The sequence below is a fragment of the Somniosus microcephalus genome, chromosome 12, assembly GCF_052327205.1.
Source record: "Somniosus microcephalus isolate GS21.2 chromosome 12, FLI_Smic_1.0, whole genome shotgun sequence".
Taxonomy (NCBI): domain Eukaryota; kingdom Metazoa; phylum Chordata; class Chondrichthyes; order Squaliformes; family Somniosidae; genus Somniosus; species Somniosus microcephalus.
In genome coordinates, this window is record NC_140998.1 from 168,123,207 (window position 1) to 168,147,030 (window position 23,824).

The 23,824-nt window shown below is 51.4% G+C and overlaps 2 protein-coding genes across 5 annotated transcripts in view; one reads left to right on the forward strand and one right to left on the reverse strand.

Moving 5' to 3' along the window:
* The window catches only part of ptgr2 (prostaglandin reductase 2), a 75,740-nt gene extending 62,464 nt beyond the window's left edge, over window positions 1-13,276 (reverse strand). Inside the window, exons 1-2 of one of the 2 annotated variants that reach the window (XM_086003813.1) lie at window positions 13,173-13,276; window positions 12,794-12,835 (exon numbers count right to left, since the gene is read on the reverse strand). The gene's annotated coding sequence lies outside the window, so the exon portion shown is untranslated. The remainder of the gene's footprint in view (window positions 1-12,793; window positions 12,836-13,172) is intronic. The other variant, XM_086003811.1, reaches the window with a different exon arrangement.
* Window positions 13,277-13,477: 201 nt separating this feature from the next.
* mideasb (mitotic deacetylase associated SANT domain protein b) overlaps window positions 13,478-23,824 on the forward strand; it is a 74,327-nt gene continuing 63,980 nt past the window's right edge. The window contains exon 1 of one of the 3 annotated variants that reach the window (XM_086003800.1): window positions 13,478-13,607. The gene's annotated coding sequence lies outside the window, so the exon portion shown is untranslated. Of the gene's footprint in view, window positions 13,608-13,728; window positions 13,804-14,287; window positions 14,622-23,824 lie in introns of those variants that run through there. The other 2 variants (XM_086003802.1, XM_086003801.1) reach the window with 2 other exon arrangements.

The window sequence follows — 23,824 nt, forward strand, 5'->3', positions numbered from 1 at the left end:
GTGTAACGGGAGGTGAACAACGGGCGGGTGTATAACGGGAGGTGAACAACGGGCGGGTGTATAACGGGAGGTCAGTGAACAATGGGCGGGTGTGTAACGGGAGGTGAACAACGGGCGGGTGTGTAACGGGAGGTCAGTGAACAATGGGCGGGTGTATAACGGGAGGTCAGTGAACAATGGGCGGGTGTGTAACGGGAGGTCAGTGAACAACGGGCGGGTGTGTAACGGGAGGTCAGTGAACAACGGGCGGGTGTATAACGGGAGGTGAACAACGGGCGGGTGTATAACGGGAGGTCAGTGAACAACGGGCGGGTGTGTAACGGGAGGTCAGTGAACAACGGGCGGGTGTGTAACGGGAGGTCAGTGAACAACGGGCGGGTGTGTAACGGGAGGTCAGTGAACAACGGGCGGGTGTGTAACGGGAGGTCAGTGAACAACGGGCGGGTGTATAACGGGAGGTGAACAACGGGCGGGTGTATAACGGGAGGTCAGTGAACAACGGGCGGGTGTGTAACGGGAGGTCAGTGAACAACGGGCGGGTGTGTAACAGGAGGTCAGTGAACAACGGGCGGGTGTGTAACGGGAGGTCAGTGAACAACGGGCGGGTGTATAACGGGAGGTGAACAACGGGCGGGTGTATAACGGGAGGTCAGTGAACAATGGGCGGGTGTATAACGGGAGGTCAGTGAACAACGGGCGGGTGTATAACGGGAGGTCAGTGAACAACGGGCGGGTGTGTAACGGGAGGTCAGTGAACAACGGGCGGGTGTGTAACGGGAGGTCAGTGAACAACGGGCGGGTGTGTAACGGGAGGTCAGTGAACAACGGGCGGGTGTGTAACGGGAGGTCAGTGAACAACAGGCGGGTGTATAACGGGAGGTGAACAATGGGCGGGTGTATAACGGGAGGTCAGTGAACGGGCGGGTGTATAACGGGAGGTGAACAATGGGCGGGTGTGTAACGGGAGGTCAGTGAACAATGGGCGGGTGTGTAACGGGAGGTCAGTGAACAATGGGCGGGTGTGTAACGGGAGGTCAGTGAACAATGGGCGGGTGTGTAACGGGAGGTCAGTGAACAACGGGCGGGTGTGTAACGGGAGGTCAGTGAACAACGGGCGGGTGTATAACGGGAGGTGAACAATGGGCGGGTGTATAACGGGAGGTCAGTGAACAACGGGCGGGTGTGTAACGGGAGGTGAACAATGGGCGGGTGTATAACGGGAGGTGAACAATGGGCGGGTGTATAACGGGAGGTCAGTGAACAATGGGCGGGTGTATAACGGGAGGTCAGTGAACAACGGGCGGGTGTATAACGGGAGGTCAGTGAACAATGGGCGGGTGTATAACGGGAGGTCAGTGAACAACGGGCGGGTGTATAACGGGAGGTGAACAATGGGCGGGTGTGTAACGGGAGGTGAACAACGGGCGGGTGTGTAACGGGAGGTCAGTGAACAATGGGCGGGTGTATAACGGGAGGTGAACAACGGGCGGGTGTATAACGGGAGGTCAGTGAACAACGGGCGGGTGTATAACGGGAGGTGAACAACGGGCGGGTGTATAACGGGAGGTCAGTGAACAATGGGCGGGTGTGTAACGGGAGGTGAACAATGGGCGGGTGTATAACGGGAGGTCAGTGAACAATGGGCGGGTGTATAACGGGAGGTCAGTGAACAATGGGCGGGTGTGTAACGGGAGGTGAACAACGGGCGGGTGTATAACGGGAGGTCAGTGAACAACGGGCGGGTGTGTAACGGGAGGTCAGTGAACAACGGGCGGGTGTGTAACGGGAGGTCAGTGAACAACGGGCGGGTGTGTAACGGGAGGTCAGTGAACAACGGGCGGGTGTGTAACGGGAGGTCAGTGAACAACGGGCGGGTGTATAACGGGAGGTGAACAATGGGCGGGTGTATAACGGGAGGTCAGTGAACAACGGGCGGGTGTGTAACGGGAGGTCAGTGAACAACGGGCGGGTGTGTCACGGGAGGTCAGTGAACAACGGGCGGGTGTATAACGGGAGGTCAGTGAACAACGGGCGGGTGTATAACGGGAGGTCAGTGAACAACGGGCGGGTGTGTAACGGGAGGTCAGTGAACAACGGGCGGGTGTGTAACGGGAGGTCAGTGAACAACGGGCGGGTGTGTAACGGGAGGTCAGTGAACAACAGGCGGGTGTATAACGGGAGGTGAACAATGGGCGGGTGTATAACGGGAGGTCAGTGAACAACGGGCGGGTGTATAACGGGAGGTGAACAATGGGCGGGTGTGTAACGGGAGGTCAGTGAACAATGGGCGGGTGTATAACGGGAGGTCAGTGAACAATGGGCGGGTGTGTAACGGGAGGTCAGTGAACAATGGGCGGGTGTGTAACGGGAGGTCAGTGAACAACGGGCGGGTGTGTAACGGGAGGTCAGTGAACAACGGGCGGGTGTATAACGGGAGGTGAACAATGGGCGGGTGTATAACGGGAGGTCAGTGAACAATGGGCGGGTGTGTAACGGGAGGTCAGTGAACAATGGGCGGGTGTGTAACGGGAGGTCAGTGAACAACGGGCGGGTGTGTAACGGGCGGGTGTGTAACGGGAGGTGAACAATGGGCGGGTGTATAACGGGAGGTGAACAATGGGCGGGTGTATAACGGGAGGTCAGTGAACAATGGGCGGGTGTATAACGGGAGGTCAGTGAACAACGGGCGGGTGTATAACGGGAGGTCAGTGAACAATGGGCGGGTGTATAACGGGAGGTCAGTGAACAACGGGCGGGTGTATAACGGGAGGTGAACAATGGGCGGGTGTGTAACGGGAGGTGAACAACGGGCGGGTGTGTAACGGGAGGTCAGTGAACAATGGGCGGGTGTATAACGGGAGGTGAACAATGGGCGGGTGTATAACGGGAGGTCAGTGAACAACGGGCGGGTGTGTAACGGGAGGTGAACAATGGGCGGGTGTATAACGGGAGGTGAACAATGGGCGGGTGTATAACGGGAGGTCAGTGAACAATGGGCGGGTGTATAACGGGAGGTCAGTGAACAACGGGCGGGTGTATAACGGGAGGTCAGTGAACAATGGGCGGGTGTATAACGGGAGGTCAGTGAACAACGGGCGGGTGTATAACGGGAGGTGAACAATGGGCGGGTGTGTAACGGGAGGTGAACAACGGGCGGGTGTGTAACGGGAGGTCAGTGAACAATGGGCGGGTGTATAACGGGAGGTGAACAACGGGCGGGTGTATAACGGGAGGTCAGTGAACAACGGGCGGGTGTGTAACGGGAGGTGAACAACGGGCGGGTGTATAACGGGAGGTGAACAACGGGCGGGTGTATAACGGGAGGTCAGTGAACAATGGGCGGGTGTGTAACGGGAGGTGAACAACGGGCGGGTGTGTAACGGGAGGTCAGTGAACAATGGGCGGGTGTATAACGGGAGGTCAGTGAACAATGGGCGGGTGTGTAACGGGAGGTCAGTGAACAACGGGCGGGTGTGTAACGGGAGGTCAGTGAACAACGGGCGGGTGTATAACGGGAGGTGAACAACGGGCGGGTGTATAACGGGAGGTCAGTGAACAACGGGCGGGTGTGTAACGGGAGGTCAGTGAACAACGGGCGGGTGTGTAACGGGAGGTCAGTGAACAACGGGCGGGTGTGTAACGGGAGGTCAGTGAACAACGGGCGGGTGTGTAACGGGAGGTCAGTGAACAACGGGCGGGTGTATAACGGGAGGTGAACAACGGGCGGGTGTATAACGGGAGGTCAGTGAACAACGGGCGGGTGTGTAACGGGAGGTCAGTGAACAACGGGCGGGTGTGTAACAGGAGGTCAGTGAACAACGGGCGGGTGTGTAACGGGAGGTCAGTGAACAACGGGCGGGTGTATAACGGGAGGTGAACAACGGGCGGGTGTATAACGGGAGGTCAGTGAACAATGGGCGGGTGTATAACGGGAGGTCAGTGAACAATGGGCGGGTGTGTAACGGGAGGTGAACAACGGGCGGGTGTATAACGGGAGGTCAGTGAACAACGGGCGGGTGTGTAACGGGAGGTCAGTGAACAACGGGCGGGTGTGTAACGGGAGGTCTGTGAACAACGGGCGGGTGTGTAACGGGAGGTCAGTGAACAACGGGCGGGTGTGTAACGGGAGGTCAGTGAACAACGGGCGGGTGTGTAACGGGAGGTGAACAATGGGCGGGTGTATAACGGGAGGTCAGTGAACAACGGGCGGGTGTATAACGGGAGGTCAGTGAACAACGGGCGGGTGTATAACGGGAGGTCAGTGAACAACGGGCGGGTGTATAACGGGAGGTCAGTGAACAACGGGCGGGTGTATAACGGGAGGTCAGTGAACAACGGGCGGGTGTGTAACGGGAGGTCAGTGAACAACGGGCGGGTGTATAACGGGAGGTCAGTGAACAACGGGCGGGTGTATAACGGGAGGTCAGTGAACAACGGGCGGGTGTGTAACAGGAGGTGAACAACGGGCGGGTGTATAACGGGAGGTCAGTGAACAACGAGCGGGTGTATAACGGGAGGTCAGTGAACAACGGGCGGGTGTATAACGGGAGGTCAGTGAACAACGGGCGGGTGTGTAACGGGAGGTCAGTGAACAACGGGCGGGTGTGTAACGGGAGGTCAGTGAACAACGGGCGGGTGTGTAACGGGAGGTCAGTGAACAACGGGCGGGTGTGTAACGGGAGGTCAGTGAACAACAGGCGGGTGTATAACGGGAGGTGAACAATGGGCGGGTGTATAACGGGAGGTCAGTGAACGGGCGGGTGTATAACGGGAGGTGAACAATGGGCGGGTGTGTAACGGGAGGTCAGTGAACAATGGGCGGGTGTGTAACGGGAGGTCAGTGAACAATGGGCGGGTGTGTAACGGGAGGTCAGTGAACAATGGGCGGGTGTGTAACGGGAGGTCAGTGAACAACGGGCGGGTGTGTAACGGGAGGTCAGTGAACAACGGGCGGGTGTATAACGGGAGGTGAACAATGGGCGGGTGTATAACGGGAGGTCAGTGAACAACGAGCGGGTGTATAACGGGAGGTCAGTGAACAACGGGCGGGTGTATAACGGGAGGTCAGTGAACAACGGGCGGGTGTGTAACGGGAGGTCAGTGAACAACGGGCGGGTGTGTAACGGGAGGTCAGTGAACAACGGGCGGGTGTGTAACGGGAGGTCAGTGAACAACGGGCGGGTGTGTAACGGGAGGTCAGTGAACAACAGGCGGGTGTATAACGGGAGGTGAACAATGGGCGGGTGTATAACGGGAGGTCAGTGAACGGGCGGGTGTATAACGGGAGGTGAACAATGGGCGGGTGTGTAACGGGAGGTCAGTGAACAATGGGCGGGTGTGTAACGGGAGGTCAGTGAACAATGGGCGGGTGTGTAACGGGAGGTCAGTGAACAATGGGCGGGTGTGTAACGGGAGGTCAGTGAACAACGGGCGGGTGTGTAACGGGAGGTCAGTGAACAACGGGCGGGTGTATAACGGGAGGTGAACAATGGGCGGGTGTATAACGGGAGGTCAGTGAACAACGGGCGGGTGTGTAACGGGAGGTGAACAATGGGCGGGTGTATAACGGGAGGTGAACAATGGGCGGGTGTATAACGGGAGGTCAGTGAACAATGGGCGGGTGTATAACGGGAGGTCAGTGAACAACGGGCGGGTGTATAACGGGAGGTCAGTGAACAATGGGCGGGTGTATAACGGGAGGTCAGTGAACAACGGGCGGGTGTATAACGGGAGGTGAACAATGGGCGGGTGTGTAACGGGAGGTGAACAACGGGCGGGTGTGTAACGGGAGGTCAGTGAACAATGGGCGGGTGTATAACGGGAGGTGAACAACGGGCGGGTGTATAACGGGAGGTCAGTGAACAACGGGCGGGTGTATAACGGGAGGTCAGTGAACAACGGGCGGGTGTATAACGGGAGGTGAACAACGGGCGGGTGTATAACGGGAGGTCAGTGAACAATGGGCGGGTGTGTAACGGGAGGTGAACAATGGGCGGGTGTATAACGGGAGGTCAGTGAACAATGGGCGGGTGTATAACGGGAGGTCAGTGAACAATGGGCGGGTGTGTAACGGGAGGTGAACAACGGGCGGGTGTATAACGGGAGGTCAGTGAACAACGGGCGGGTGTGTAACGGGAGGTCAGTGAACAACGGGCGGGTGTGTAACGGGAGGTCAGTGAACAACGGGCGGGTGTGTAACGGGAGGTCAGTGAACAACGGGCGGGTGTGTAACGGGAGGTCAGTGAACAACGGGCGGGTGTGTAACGGGAGGTCAGTGAACAACGGGCGGGTGTATAACGGGAGGTGAACAATGGGCGGGTGTATAACGGGAGGTCAGTGAACAACGGGCGGGTGTGTAACGGGAGGTCAGTGAACAACGGGCGGGTGTGTAACGGGAGGTCAGTGAACAACGGGCGGGTGTATAACGGGAGGTCAGTGAACAACGGGCGGGTGTATAACGGGAGGTCAGTGAACAACGGGCGGGTGTATAACGGGAGGTCAGTGAACAACGGGCGGGTGTGTAACGGGAGGTCAGTGAACAACGGGCGGGTGTATAACGGGAGGTGAACAATGGGCGGGTGTATAACGGGAGGTCAGTGAACAATGGGCGGGTGTATAACGGGAGGTCAGTGAACAACGGGCGGGTGTATAACGGGAGGTCAGTGAACAATGGGCGGGTGTGTAACAGGAGGTGAACAACGGGCGGGTGTATAACGGGAGGTCAGTGAACAACGAGCGGGTGTATAACGGGAGGTCAGTGAACAACGGGCGGGTGTGTAACGGGAGGTCAGTGAACAACGGGCGGGTGTGTAACGGGAGGTCAGTGAACAACGGGCGGGTGTGTAACGGGAGGTGAACAATGGGCGGGTGTATAACGGGAGGTCAGTGAACAATGGGCGGGTGTATAACGGGAGGTCAGTGAACAACGGGCGGGTGTATAACGGGAGGTCAGTGAACAATGGGCGGGTGTGTAACAGGAGGTGAACAACGGGCGGGTGTATAACGGGAGGTCAGTGAACAACGAGCGGGTGTATAACGGGAGGTCAGTGAACAACGGGCGGGTGTGTAACGGGAGGTCAGTGAACAACGGGCGGGTGTGTAACGGGAGGTCAGTGAACAACGGGCGGGTGTGTAACGGGAGGTCAGTGAACAACAGGCGGGTGTATAACGGGAGGTGAACAATGGGCGGGTGTATAACGGGAGGTCAGTGAACAACGGGCGGGTGTATAACGGGAGGTGAACAATGGGCGGGTGTGTAACGGGAGGTCAGTGAACAATGGGCGGGTGTATAACGGGAGGTCAGTGAACAATGGGCGGGTGTGTAACGGGAGGTCAGTGAACAATGGGCGGGTGTGTAATGGGAGGTCAGTGAACAACGGGCGGGTGTGTAACGGGAGGTCAGTGAACAACGGGCGGGTGTATAACGGGAGGTGAACAATGGGCGGGTGTATAACGGGAGGTCAGTGAACAACGGGCGGGTGTGTAACGGGAGGTGAACAACGGGCGGGTGTATAACGGGAGGTGAACACCGGGCGGGTGTATAACGGGAGGTCAGTGAACAATGGGCGGGTGTGTAATGGGAGGTGAACAATGGGCGGGTGTATAACGGGAGGTCAGTGAACAATGGGCGGGTGTATAACGGGAGGTCAGTGAACAACGGGCGGGTGTATAACGGGAGGTCAGTGAACAACGGGCGGGTGTATAACGGGACGTCAGTGAACAATGGGCAGGTGTGTAACGGGAGGTCAGTGAACAACGGGCAGGTGTGTAACGGGAGGGAGGTGAACAATGGGCGGGTGTATAACGGGAGGTCAGTGAACAATGGGCGGGTGTATAACGGGAGGTCAGTGAACAACGGGCGGGTGTGTAACGGGAGGTCAGTGAACAATGGGCGGGTGTATAACGGGAGGTGAACAACGGGCGGGTCTATAACGGGAGGTCAGTGAACAACGGGCGGGTGTGTAACGGGAGGTGAACAACGGGCGGGTGTATAACGGGAGGTGAACAATGGGCGGGTGTATAACGGGAGGTCAGTGAACAACGGGCGGGTGTATAACGGGAGGTGAACAATGGGCGGGTGTATAACGGGAGGTCAGTGAACAACGGGCGGGTGTGTAACGGGAGGTCAGTGAACAACGGGCGGGTGTATAACGGGAGGTAAACAACGGGCGGGTGTGTCACGGGAGGTCAGTGAACAATGGGCGGGTGTATAACGGGAGGTCAGTGAACAATGGGCGGGTGTGTAACGGGAGGTCAGTGAACAATGGGCGGGTGTGTAACGGGAGGTCAGTGAACAACGGGCGGGTGTGTAACGGGAGGTCAGTGAACAACGGGCGGGTGTATAACGGGAGGTGAACAATGGGCGGGTGTATAACGGGAGGTCAGTGAACAACGGGCGGGTGTGTAACGGGAGGTGAACAATGGGCGGGTGTATAACGGGAGGTCAGTGAACAATGGGCGGGTGTATAACGGGCGGTCAGTGAACAACGGGCGGGTGTATAACGGGAGGTCAGTGAACAATGGGCGCGTGTATAACGGGAGGTCAGTGAACAACGGGCGGGTGTATAACGGGAGGTGAACAATGGGCGGGTGTGTAACGGGAGGTGAACAACGGGCGGGTGTGTAACGGGAGGTCAGTGAACAATGGGCGTGTGTATAACGGGAGGTCAGTGAACAATGGGCGGGTGTGTAACGGGAGGTCAGTGAACAATGGGCGGGTGTGTAACGGGAGGTCAGTGAACAACGGGCGGGTGTGTAACGGGAGGTCAGTGAACAACGGGCGGGTGTATAACGGGAGGTGAACAACGGGCGGTTGTATAACGGGAGGTCAGTGAACAACGGGCGGGTGTGTAACGGGAGGTCAGTGAACAACGGGCGAGTGTGTAACGGGAGGTCAGTGAACAACGGACGGGTGTATAACGGGAGGTCAGTGAACAATGGGCGGGTGTGTAACGGGAGGTCAGTGAACAATGGGCGGGTGTGTAACGGGAGGTCAGTGAACAACGGGCGGGTGTGTAACGGGAGGTCAGTGAACAATGGGCGGGTGTATAACGGGAGGTGAACAAGGGGCGGGTGTATAACGGGAGGTCAGTGAACAACGGGCGGGTGTGTAACGGGAGGTGAACAACGGGCGGGTGTATAACGGGAGGTGAACAACGGGCGGGTGTATAACGGGAGGTCAGTGAACAATGGGCGGGTGTGTAACGGGAGGTGAACAATGGGCGGGTGTATAACGGGAGGTCAGTGAACAATGGGCGGGTGTATAACGGGAGGTCAGTGAACAACGGGCGGGTGTATAACGGGAGGTCAGTGAACAATGGGCGGGTGTGTAACGGGAGGTCAGTGAACAACGGGCGGGTGTATAACGGGACGTCAGTGAACAATGGGCGGGTGTGTAACGGGAGGTCAGTGAACAACGGGCAGGTGTGTAACGGGAGGGAGGTGAACAATGGGCGGGTGTATAACGGGAGGTCAGTGAACAATGGGCGGGTGTATAACGGGAGGTCAGTGAACAACGGGCGGGTGTGTCACGGGAGGTCAGTGAACAACGGGCGGGTGTATAACGGGACGTCAGTGAACAATGGGCGGGTGTATAACGGGAGGTCAGTGAACAATGGGCGGGTGTGTAATGGGAGCTGAACAACGGGCGGGTGTATAACGGGAGGTCAGTGAACAATGGGCGGGTGTATAACGGGAGGTCAGTGAACAATGGGCGGCTGTATAACGGGAGGTCAGTGAACAACGGGCGGGTGTGTAACGGGAGGTGAACAACGGGCGGGTGTATAACGGGAGGTCAGTGAACAACGGGCGGGTGTATAACGGGAGGTCAGTGAACAATGGGCGGGTGTGTAACGGGAGGTCAGTGAACAACGGGCGGGTGTGTAACGGAAGGTCAGTGAACAACGGGCGGGTGTGTAACGGGAGGTGAACAACGGGCGGGTGTATAACGGGAGGTCAGTGAACAAAGGGCGGGTGTATAACGGGAGGTCAGTGAACAACGGGCGGGTGTATAACGGGAGGTCAGTGAACAACGGGCGGGTGTATAACGGGAGGTCAGTGAACAACGGGCGGGTGTATAACGGGAGGTCAGTGAACAACGGGCGGGTGTATAACGGGAGGTCAGTGAACAACGGGCGGGTGTATAACGGGAGGTCAGTGAACAATGGGCGGGTATATAACGGGAGGTCAGTGAACAACGGGCGGGTGTGTAACGGGAGGTCAGTGAACAACGGGCGGGTGTATAACGGGAGGTGAACAATGGGCGGGTGTATAACGGGAGGTCAGTGAACAATGGGCGGGTGTATAACGGGAGGTCAATTCAATGCAGCCCGTTTAACACAACCGTCCAAAGGTACAATGACCCCCGTTGGAGTTCAGATACTCTGGGGTTTATTGAACTGCAACAGATAAATCACCACACCTATAATGTACTAGAATCCCAGCTGCCATCTTGCTAAAATATCTATTTCTTACAAATTCAAGCGATCACTGTCAGAAGGTCAGTGACTAACCCCGATTTAGGAACATTGGAACAGGAGGAGGCCATTCAGCCCCACGAGCCTGTTCCACCATTCAATGAGATCATGGCTGATCTGTATCTTAACTCCATCTACCCACCTTGGTTCCGTAACCCTTAACACCCTTACCCAACAAAAATCTATCAATCTCAGGTGTTAAATTTTCAACTGACCTCCAGCCTCAACAGCTTATTGAGAGGAGAGAGTTGCAGATTTCCACCACCCTTTGTGTGAAAAAGTGCTTCCTGGCATCACCCCTTAACAGCCTGGCTCTAATGTGAAGGTTATGCTCCCTTGTTCTGGACTCCTCCACCATCTACTTTATCAAATCCTTTAAATCACCTCAAACACCTCAATTAGATCACTCCTTAATCTTCTATACTCAAGGGAATACAAGCTTGTCCTCAATTTAACCCTTTTAGTATCATCCTGGTTGGATTTTTTTGGGAGGGTTGGGGGGGGGGGGGGGGGGGGAGAAAGGGAGGTTGTTGCGGAGTGTTAGAATGCAAGCTGATAAAGGAAAGATTATTAAATTATGGAATGCACAATGTTGCTGTACAGTAAAGGTTTGTAAATATGAAAATGATGGGCAGGAATAGACCAGCTGGTCCATCAAACCTGTCCCACACTCAGATGGCTGGAGTATCATATCTAGACACTTCCTAACACCCCCCTCCCGCTGCCGTAATCTCCTGGGAGAGGGAAGAAAACGAGAAAACCCCTTGGGCAACGAGTAGGCTTGCCAACCGTCCAGGGTTGCCCTGGAGTCTCCAGGAATCAAAGCTGAATCTCCCAGACACTGCTGCCAGCAACCCAGCAGGAAATTATAGGGCCATTAAAAAAAGGTTAAACACGTTTGTTCATTAGTTATAAAAATTGGAGATGCGGGTGGGGGGGGCGGTGGCAGTGGAAAGGGCTGTTTGACCGAGCGGGGCAGTTGGAGATCATGTGATGCAAAACCTCCAGGAGTAGGCCCCAAGCAGGGTTGGCAAGCCAGCAATTTGGGAAGGGAGGGAGAGGGAAAGGGAAGAGGGAGGAGGGAACATATATATCTGGAAAATTTCTCTCCGACCCCCTCAGACCAAAACCAGTCCCAGTGGGTCTGGTATAATTGCACTTGGAGCAGAGGGTCCCAGAATTCAGTACAGGGGTATTAGGCAGTCAGACAATTTGCAATCACAATCCACTCCCACTCACTAAATTCAGTTAAAGAATAAGAAAGACTTGCATTTATATAGCGCCTTTCACGACCACCGGACGTCGCAAAGCGCGTTACAGCCAATGAAGTACTTTTGAAGTGGAGTCATTGTTGTAATGTGGGAAACGTGGCAGCTAATTTGCACACAGCAAGATCCCACAAACAGCAATGTGATAATGACCAGATAATGTTTTTGTTATGTTGGTGGAGGGAAAAATATTGGCCAGGACACCAGGGTTAACTCCCCTGCTCTTCTTCGAAATAGTGCCGGGGTCTTTTACATCCACCCGAGAGGGCAGACAGGGCCTCGGTTCAACGTCTCATCCGAAAGACGGCACCTCCGACAGTGCAGCACTCCCTCAGCACTGCACTGGAGTGTCCGCCTAAAGTTATGTGCTCAAGTTCCTGGAGTGGGACTTGAACCCACTGCCTTCTGACTCAGGCGAGAGTGCTACCCACTGAGCCACAGCTGACACTAGAATTCACTTAAGGCACCGTCCACAATTATCATATCTCCCCGCCCTCCCAAAAAAGTACCAAAAAAAAGCACGTTTTACTCACCAGCCCCAGTAAAAGGGCGAGCTAATAAACAAAGATAAGCCTATGTTGTAGCCGTGTGTGGCGATTTAGACCCTCTCCAAGGTCCTTTCTATATTGGTGTTAAAAACAATGCCATTGATGGACAGCCCCGAACAAGGAGGCACATAATGTGCAAAAGAAAAAGCGCCCTTCCTGCTTAGTGTAGTCGCACCTCGCTGGATCCATTTCATTTACTAGCTATCGAAAGCAAAAATGTAATGGCCCCAAAAAGGCAACTGTAATGTGACACGCGTGTGCATTTTAGACAAGAGAATCCCTTGCAATATTGGTGCATTATAATGGTGGACTGGACTCAACTCCCCTTTTAAAGTCCACAGGTTCCCAGTCCACAGAGGAAGCAGAAACAAAAACAAACATAACACAACAGGAGTTTTAAAGAAGAAATATATGTAAAAAAGCAACAACATTGTCCCGGACTCTTTACTCCAATTAAAAAAATGCTTTATTGGCATGAAAGTTTACAGAGAACCATACTCACTGCAAGGGTGGTGTGGCTTCAATCCCGTTGAACGGGGCAGTCCTGTAATTACAGTGCGTCGTGTATTGAGAGAGACAGACAGAGCAGCAACTGCATTCTCAATGCAACCGACAGGTCGCGTCCTGCTGTCTACAGTATTTACAATGACACCATTGGAATTATCTCCCCACCCTCACTCCCCGTTTTAAAAGAAAGTTACTCCAACTCGGTCGCCCCTCCACTGATCTTTGCATTTATTCCAACCAAATCATGACATTAAAAAAAAAAACTGATGTGCAACTTAAAGTAACAACCCCCAGGCAACTTAAAACACCGTGCAACTTAAATCTAACAAACACCGTGCAACCGAAAATACCGTGCAACTTAAAACAACAAATACCATGCAACGGATTAAGCAGGCACGACGCAATCCCACACCGATGCAGCCTTCGTGAAACGTGAGCAAGTCCAAGTTGTGAAATAGCAACTCGCCTCTCCCCAGAGGCAAATCTGCGTGAGCCAATGCAAACCGACCAGAAAATAGTCCTTTATTTTTAGTTGAGGGGAGAGGGTCGAGATACAGTTGTAAGGCCAAAAAAAATGATGCATTAAATAAAAAGGAACCCCCCCCCCCCAAAAAAAAAGAAAAGGAACAAATGAAAGCTGATAATAATAATACTAATGATGCTGGCAGGCTGGGTCCTGACGTCACTGCATAACTTTTAATAAGACGCAGTTTCTTAACTAGGAAGTGAGCGATCACCCCCTTTGCAGGAAAAGTTCTGGATTGAGAAACTTGTGGCGATTTGCAGCGAACACTGGAGCCCGTGTATGTGTAAGTTGCGGAAGTTTGATGTTAAACTTTCCCCCCCGCCGTGTGTTGGAAGGTGGCCCGGACTCCCTCTGCCTGGTGCCCGCTGTAATTGGCACCGATTCATTCCCGGTGGGAAGGGGGGGAGAGAGAGAGAGGGGGTTCTCCCACCCGTTTTTTTTGTTGCCAGATTTACCCGGACTGAAACTGACGTGAGCAGGTGAGCCAAGTTTCTGCAGCTGGAAAAGTTTGGGTGTTGTTTGGGTTTGAAGGGGCTGAAATAATTGCTGACTCTTTCTATCACCCACCCACCTTCCAGTAAGTTTCAATTCTGCAAATGCATAAAAGTCACGATGCACAGGTTTTTTGTTGGTTAAAAATATATATATATTTTAAAAAGACACGCAATCGTGCTTTATGTATTAAAAAAATTGCAATTTATGTAACACCCCCGCCCAAGTGCTTTCCCTTTTTCAACACTTCGCCTGGCGTCTGATTAACCCCCTCCCTGCTCAGCTTGCTTTTCCTGTCCTGTATGCAGTGTGTTACGACAGTACAACCCATGCAAGTCACCCGGCGGAAAGTCCCGGCGTATTTACGGGAATTTAAAAGGGCCCTGTGCCATTTTTTTTGATGTCAGCAGCAGGAAGTAGATGTGGGAGATCACAAGGCATTTTGATTTGAGTTGTGGGGAAGCTGGTTTTTTTGCATTGAGCAGCAATGCACAGACGAGGGTGTGTGCAAACAAAATAAAGAGAAGCACACACACACCCAGAGTGCAGGCGCTTTTGTGTTGTGTAGGGATATTGTGCAATTGTCATATCGCTTTCCCCCAGAGAGAGCGAGAGGAGAAACCTTGCAATTGTGTTTGCTCAGCCTCCGATGAGGTAAACTCTATGACTCAGCCTGACACATGCTCACCACAGCATTGCGATGGTAAGAGGCGGATGCAGCGAGTGACTCGGGGTGCTGGGTTGTATTTCCAAACTCTTATTCAGCGGGTGCCGATGCGTAGCTCTGAGACTTGCAAATGCAAAGGTAACGATCTTCCACAGGATCACTGCCTCTTCATGTATGGCTTGCAAAAGAAAAGTTCTGGTCCGCACATTTGGTATAGGCGAGTAGCTTCCTGCCTTGGCATTTTTTTAGTACGGTGAAATGATTCCATACAGGTATTTCGATATATGTCTTGGTTTTAGTGCACGCAGTAATATTGCTTTAAGATAATGCACTGTAATCTTCGCTTAAAATGCAACTTGACACCAACATGTCAAACAGCAGAGCCATGTTAGAAGTGAATGTGAAAGCAGTGCGGTGCCACCTGATGAGCTGGCTTAACTTGTGAGTGAGGACTGTGTGTCTGCTCTGCTCTCTATATGGCGATGCACGACTTCCAAGTTGCACAGCTTTTCCCACTACTGTAGTTTTAACCCACCCCCACCTCCAAAAAAAAAACCACCCACCATTTCGTCAGTCGCCTTTAAAACACACACAAAAAAATCTTGCATGTTTTTGTGCTCTCTACAGCTGTGTGTGGGTGGCTGCTGCCGAATTGAACGTGGTATTGCGATTTTTGTTGGTTGGTTGGTGGTGGGGGGGTGGTGAAGGAAGTGGTTTCATGTCATCTGTTGCATTGCAAAAAGACAAGTCTGTTCGATTGCAGGCACATTTTACCGTGCATCATTCATTTTAAAACTGTGCTCCACTAGGGTGCTTTTCTTTTGACGGTGCAGATTTTATTCCGGGATCTACTGTATTTAGGTCAGTGCTGGGAGGGAGAGCCTGAAGGCTGGGGAACTTGCACTGTGGTTTACAACTTATTCTCGTGTTGGACTAGATCACGTGGAACTTGCTGCTGTCATTTTATTTATTTCAGCTCTATTCTAATCTCGCATCCCGACACACGGGGACCCGCATCCCGACACACGGGGACCCGCATCCCAGCACACGGGTACACACAGCGACTACCCGTCCCAGCCCACAGCAATAGCCATCCCAGCATACAGGAACTCGCAGCAATAGCCATCCCAGCACACAGCAGTAGCCATCCCAGCATACAGGAACTCGCAGCAATAGCCATCCCAGCACACAGCAATAGCCATCCCAGCATACAGGAACTCACAGCAATAGCCATCCCAGCACACAGCAATAGCCATCCCAGCATACAGGAACTCACAGCAATAGCCATCCCAGCACACAGCAATAGCCATCCCAGCATACAGGAACTCACAGCAATAGCCATCCCAGCACACAGCAGTAGCCATCCCAGCATACAGGAACTCACAGCAATAGCCATCCCAGCACACAGCAATAGCCATCCCAGCATACAGGAACTCGCAGCAATAGCCATCCCAGCCCACAGCAATAGCCATCCCAGCATACAGGAACTCACAGCAATAGCCATCCCAGCACACAGCAATAGCCATCCCAGCATACAGGAACTCACAGCGATAGTTATCCCAGCACACTGGAACACACGGCGACACCCGTCCCAGCCCACAGCGGCACACCGCGATACCCATCCCAGCTCATCGCGATAGCCATCCCAGCACACAGGAGCTCGCTGCAGTGCCTATCCCAGCTCACAGCTTCATCCAATGATACCCATCCCAGCACACTGGTGCACCCATCACAGCACACAGCGATATCCATCCCAGCACACAGGTACACATAGCAATAGCCATCCCAGCACACAGGAGCTCGCTGCGGTGCCCATCCCAGCTCACCGCGGTGCCCATCCCAGCTCAGCTTCATCCAGCGATACCCATCCCAGCACACCGGTGCACCCATCCCAGCACACAGCGATATCCATCCATCCATCGACACATAGCAATAGCCATCCCAGCACACAGGTACACACAACCCTGGCACACAGCAATACACATACCAACAGACAGGGCAGACTAGGCCTTGGTTTAGCATCTCAACCCAAAGATATGCGGCACTTCCTCAGTACCGACTTGAAGTGTCGGCCTGGATTTAGTAGAAACACAATATTTGTTATTCTGATGTCAGTTATGAAACACTGCTTACTCTTTAGCTCTGGTACTTGGATTCGACTCTGGCCCATTGTGGGATGGAGGTCGCCTTTCTGTGTCAGTGAAATGAATTTGGCACAGTTTGGCATTAAATTGATGATTTAAGATAATTGTCAAAAGAACCGGGGGGAGACGAGGAATAAAACACTTTATGCAGCGAGTTGTTGTGATCTTGAATGCTCTGCCTGAAAGGGTGGTGGAAGCAGATTTAACAGTAACTTTCAAAAGAGAATTGTGTAAATATTTGAAGGAAAAAAAGTTGCAGGGCTATGGGGAAAGAGCAGGGGAGTGGGACTGATTAGATAGGTCTTTCAAAGAGCCAGCACAGGCACGATGGGCCGAATGGCCTCCTTCTGCCCTGTATCATTCTATGATTTGGGTAAAGAAGTTTCTCCTGAATTCCCTATTGGATTTATTAGTGGGACTCTTTTATATTCATGGCCCCTAGTTCTGGACTTTCCATAAGTGAAAACATTTTCTCCACGTCTACCCTATCAAGTATCTACTCTATCAAAACCTTTCCTAATTTTCAACACCTCTATCAGGTCACCCCTCAGCCTTCTCTTTTTTCGAGAGAAAAGAGCCCCAGCCTGATCTACCCTGATGAGTATATCCTTTCGGTTCTGCTATCATCCTTATGAATCTTTTCTGCACCTTATCCAGTGCCTCTATATCCTTATTAATATGGAGACGAGATCTGTGCACAATACTCCAAGTGTGGCCTAACCAAGGTTCAATACAAGTTTAACATAACTTCTCTGTAATAAGGCAAGAGTGTAAACATCAACTGAACTAATGCATCTGGGCTTTATGGAACAGGAGCTGGAAGAGTGACTCATTCCTCTCTTGTACTCGAGGGCCTGAAGCAAGTAGTCATAGAGTCATAGAGTTATACAGCACGGATAGAGGCCCTTCGGCCCATCGTGTCCGCGCCGGCCATCAAGCCCTGTCTAATCTAATCCCATATTCCAGCATTTGGTCCGTAGCCTTGTATGCTGTGGCATTTCAAGTGCTCATCCAAATGCTGCTTAAATGTTGTGAGGGTTCCTGCCTCCACAACCCTTTCAGGCAGTGAGTTCCAGACTCCAACCACCCTCTGGGTGAAAAAGTTCTTTCTCAAATCCCCTCTAAACCTCCTGCCCTTTACCTTGAATCTATGCCCCCTAGTTATTGACCCCTCTACTAAGGGAAAAAGCTCCTCAGCATCCATCCTATCTATGCCCCTCATAATTTTGTACACCTCAATCATGTCCCCCCTCAGCCTCCTCTGCTCCAAGGAAAACAAACCCAATCTACCCAGTCTCTCTTCATAGCTGAAGCGCTCCAGCCCTGGTAACATCCTGGTGAACCTCCTCTGCACCCTCTCCAACGCGATCACATCCTTCCTGTAGTGTGGCGACCAGAACTGCACACAGTATTCCAGCTGTGGCCTAACCAGTGTTTTATACAGCTCCATCATAACCTCCTTGCTCTTATATTCAATGCCTCGGCTAATGAAGGCAAGTATCCCATATGCCTTTTTTACCACCTTATCCACCTGTTCCGCCGCCTTCAGGGATCTGTGTACTTGCACACCCAGATCCCTCTGACCCTCCGTCTTGCCTAGGGTCTTACCATTCATTGTGTATTCCCTTGCCTTGTTAGTCCCCCCCAAAGTGCATCACCTCGCACTTTTCCGGGTTAAATTCCATTTGCCACTGTTCCGCCCATCTGACCAACCCATCTATATCGTCCTGCAGACTGAGGCTACCCTCCTCGCTATTTGCCACCCTACCAATTTTTGTATCATCCGCGAACTTACTGATCATACCTTTTACATTCATATCCAAGTCATTAATGTAGACCACAAACAGCAAGGGACCCAGCACCGATCCCTGTGGTACCCCACTGGCCACAGGCTTCCAGTCACAAAAACAACCTTTGACCATCACCCTCTGCCTTCTGCCACTAAGCCGGTTTTGTATCCAATGTGCCAAGGCACCCTGGATTCCATGGGCTCTTACCTTCTTGACCAGTCTCCTGTGTGGGACTTTATCGAAGGCCTTACTGAAATCCATGTATACCACATCCACTGCATTACCCTCATCCACACACCTAGTCACCCCCTCAAAAAATTCAATCAAATTAGTCAGACATGATCTTCCCTTGACAAAGCCATGTTGACTATCCCTGATTAATCCTTGCCTCTCCAAGTGGAGACAAATTTTGTCCCTCAGAATTTTTTCCAATAATTTTCCTACCACTGATGTTAGGCTCACTGGCCTGTAGTTCCCCGGTTTTTCCCTACTTCCCTTCTTGAATAATGGTACTACATTAGCGGTTCTCCAGTCCTCTGGCACATCCCCTGTGGCCAGAGAGGTCCTGAATATATGTGTTAGAGCCCCCGCAATCTCTTCCTTTGCCTCACACAGCAGCCTGGGATACATTTCATCCGGGCCTGGGGATTTATCCATTTTTAGGCCAGCTAAAACCGCCAATACCTCCTCCCTCTCGATGTACTGGCAGCGATCCTGTAATAGTTGGTCAGCCTAATTGCAAGGGCACTGCAATAGGTATGATAAGCAGCTTAAAAGGGTTATCTAGTGCTGCAGTCTTTCACTGCATCTCATACTGCTTTGTTGGTTCGTTCCCTATTTTTTCTGCTACCTCACATTTTCAGAAAATGTGCTTAACCTTTACACAAGGGCAGCGATGCCTTTCTGAATAGAATTCAGTCAACCTTGAACCTTTTGTTTTGCCATTAGACTGGGTTCTTGCTGTGCCTGCTTGAGGAAGATTGTTCAATTTCTCACGAGTGCTGAGGGAGTGCTGCACTGTCGGAGGTGCCGTCTTTCGGATGAGACGTTAAACCGAGGCCCCCGTCTGCCCTCTCGGGTGGATGTAAATGATCTCACGGCACTATTTGTAGAGCAGGGGAGTTGTCCCCGGTGTGCCGGCCAATATTTGTCTCTCAACCAACTTCGCTAATACAGATGATCCGGTCATTATCACATCGCTGTTTGTGGGATCTTGCTGTGCGCAAATTGGCTGCCGCGTTTCCCACATTACAACAGTGACTGCAGTCCAAAAGTACTTAATTGGCTGTAAAGCGCTTTGGGACGTCTTGAGGTCGTGAAAGGCGCTTTAGAAATGCAAGCTCCTTTTTTTTTTAAAGAGGTATGGCCTCTGATGCTGTGACCAAGTGTGAGTCCAGGCTCAGTGGTAGCACTCTTACCTTGGAGTCAGAAGGTTGCAGGCTCAAGCCCCACTCCAGGAATTGAGCCCTGAAATTCCACCGGGCTTCTAATGGTACCTTGCTGTGAGTTGGGTAGGAGACTGTCACAAACAAGGGAAACTCGAGCATGTTTTTGCAAGTGTTCCAGAGATTTAAGGTTTTGGGCAAGAGATACAGGGGGAATGTGAGGAAAAACTTTTTTACGTATTAAGTAGTGAGGACCTGGAACTCGCTGCCGACGGAAGTGGTGGAATGGAAACACTCGATGTTTTCAAGGAGAGACTGGATAGGCACTTGAGGGAAATAAACTTGCAGGGTTACAGGGATAGAGCGGGGAAATGGGACTGACTGGATTGCTCTACAGAGAGCTGGCATGGACTCGATGGGCTGAATGACCTCCTTCTGTGCCGTTCTGACTCTGATGACTCTATCAGATGGTCTAAGAACTTTTGTCCATCCCTTACAATACAACTGACCTTGCTAGCAGTGGGGACTTCTGGGACTTCCCCCCCCCCCCCCCCCCCCCAAGCTGGCCCTGGATGGGGACTTAGCCTATCAGTGGTGTCCAGTGAGATGAGGTGTACCGGTCTCTCCACTGAAGATGGCATTCAGATACCCTGGGCCTCATTTCTGGAGCAGCGGGCGAGTTTCTAACTTGCACGGTGACGTAATAAAACTCACTACGCACTTGGTTTGAGCATAAAGCAAGGCTTTAATCAACTTGTTTCAGAACATGGAGGTCTAGTTGTATCCACTAGCTCCTTGTCTTTACAAAATGTCCCTGGCAAGCTGGGGCCCACGCCCGAGTATTTATACTCCTTGGACGGCGCCACCAGCTGGCCGTCCAGTGTTATTTCATAGGTAGTTTCTCAATGATGAGATTTATGACACACGGCTTATTCACCTGCTTAAAAACTGGCCTAGACTTAAAAACTGGGCCTTGTGTCCACACCTCTAAGATGCGGGGAAGCAGGATTGCCCTGGATTCTCCAGTAATTAAAGGTTAATCTCCCAAACGCTGCGAGCCACCCAGTAGAAAAACCGTAGGGGCATTTTAAAAAAAAAAAAAGTTTTTTTTTTGTCATTTTCTTAACACTTTTGTTTATTAATTATAAAAATATTGGAGACTTTTTTAAAAGGCTGTTTTACTGGGCGGGGCAGTTGAAGGCCAGAGGTCATGTACTGAAAGCTTCAGGAATACATCCAACCAGAGTTGGCAACCTGATGTGGGAGAGCACAGGACTGTTATTTTTGTAGCATTGTTTTAAGTCTTTTTTGTTTAGGCTTGCTGATCTCTGATAGTGTCAGATCTAAATGATCTCACTGCACTATTTGTAGAGCAGGGGAGTTATCCCCGGTGTCCTGGGGCCAATAGTTGTCCCTCATCCAACTTCACTAAAACAGATTATCTGGTCATTATCACATCACTGTTTGTGGGAGCTTGCTGTGCGTAATTTGGCTGCTGCGTTTCCCACATTACAACAGTGACTACACTTCAAAAAGTACTTCGGAGCTGTAAAGCACTTTGAGATGTCTTGAGATCACGAAAGGCACTATATAAATGTAAGTCTTCGCTCTTGTGGTATTGCTCATGGGAAGCCTGGTGCTTGGAGCACCGTTGTGATGTTTAGCCGCTGTGTGTGGTATGTTTAACTGGCCCATCCCTTTAAGGCCATTGCTCAGGGACTGAACGGCCTGGCTCTAATTTCGAACTAATGAGAAAGAAGAAAGGACAGACTTGGACTTGCATTTATACAGCACTTTACCACATTTCTTATGTTTTGAAAGCATTTCACATACAATTCATTGGTCTGAAGAGTAGGCAAATGTGAGAGAACTTTTTTTTGTGCACAGCCAGGTCCCACAAACAGTAATGAAATGAATGAGCAGTTAATCAGGTTTATTTTTGGTGGCAGTTGCGAGACAAATATTGGCCAGAACATCAGCCTCTTCCTCTCCCGCGAGTGCTGAGGAATATTCACATCCACCCGACCAACTCGAACTTGCAGGCTCGGCCATGGTTTAATTATTTCATTGGAAGGGTGGTACTTCTTGCTAAAGCTGCACTCCCTCAGTACTGCACTGAACTGTTAGGCTGGAATTATGTGCTTAAAGTCCTAAGTTGAGACTTGAAACCCACAACCTTCTGACTCAGAGGCAAGAGTGTTGTCCACTAAGCCAAGGCTGACATGAGCATCAGTGTGACGTGTACTTGAGTGTGACGCTTTCCTGTGCGCCACCTTGAGGCGGCTAGATGCAAGACGAATATACATATTCAACAGAAGATCTCCCGTGGCATTGCTCATGCATCATGTGATTAACACTAGCATAAGGACAGGGGCATTACACCATGTAATGCTCAATGTATTATTCTGCTGCTACGGTGCAACAGTGTCTCTCTCTTGAGGCCGTAATTGCGATAAGTAAACACAACCTGAGGTCATTCAGAGTTTAGCTGTTGTTTGGTTAGTCAAGTTTGCAAATTTGAAGATGCTTGTCAGTTTCAGATTAGAGCTCAGAAAGACCTAGCATTTTGCCACTGTTTTGCATCTGCAACAAAGCGTGGCATCTATGCATGCTGCTGTTCTATTTTTAATATATTACTAATGGTATGACTCATTTGGATTATCCACTGCTTTTATAAGGTCAGGAGTGTTATACCATGTAATGCATGATGTATTATTCTGCTGCCAAGGTCGAGCTATGTCCCTTTTTTTAAGGCAATTTAGAGTCTAATTGTCATTAAGTGAAAAGAGGCAGAGGCCATTCAGAGTTTTGTTGTTGTTGTTTTGTCAGGAGACTTTGCCGATTGGACTGTACTTGTCTGTTTCAGGGTGGAGGTTCGAAGTGTGAGTCAGCAGCACCCAGCTTTTTAATATGCATCTGTAACGTTATGTAACCCCTGGAGTAGAATGAGTGTTATTTAATATATTATCAGTGGATCTCCTGTGGTTTGTTCACTGAGCTGGAAGATGCTTTGTTTTATCCCATGTAAATATACGGTCTATTGTTGGGGCCATTGACTTATGATGACTGAACAAGTGAAATTGCCTTTTTATAGCACAGTATTGTGGGAATGTTTGTGGTATTTTTGGCTTTGAGTTCCGCAATTATGTCTCCATTTGCAGGGAAACTGTAAATCAGTGGCCTGGATGATTATTACATACTTGTTTAACTACGCAGTTTAAGTTTTTTGTCTTTTTTTCTCTAAAGCAGAGTTATACAGAGGAAGATGGATAGGGTAGATAGGAGATATGTAGCAGCACTGGGTAATATTGGGAGGGTAATCCTGGGATGTGGGAGCATTGGAGAGGGGAGGCTGGGTCTGGGAGAAGCAGATGGGTCTCAGAATTGAGGAGGTGGGTTGTTGGGTCTGGGATTGCTAAAGAGGGGGACAGGGCATTTAATTGAATGGGCTTCTCCAGATTTATTAATTTAATAAAAGCAGTGGCTACTTGATTTAATGGGCTTCCCCCCCAAATTTGTCAAATAAATAAAAGCTGCAGTCACTCAATATAGAGGGTCGTCAGCCGTGGCACAGTGGGTAGCACCCTCGCCTCTGGGTCACGAGTGTCGTGGGTTCAAGTCCCGCTGCAGAGACTGTAGCACGTAATCCAGGCTGACACTCCAGTGCAGTACTGAGGGAGTGCTGCACTGTCGGAGGTGCCGTCTTTCAGATGAGACGTTAAACCGAGGCCCCATCTGCTCTCTCAGGTGGAGATAAAAGATTCCATGGCACTATTTGAAGAAGAACGGGGGAGTTCTCCCTGGTGTCCTGCCCAATATTTATCCCTCAATCAACAACAAAAAATTATCTCGTCATTATCACATTGCTGTTTGTGGGAGCTTGCTGTGTGCTGCGTTTCCTACTTTACAACAATGAATACACTTCAAAAGTACTTGACTATACCTCTACTGGCAGGAGGGTCGATAATCAGAGGACACAGATTTAGATCATTGGTAAAAGAGCCAGAGGGGAGATGAGGTAA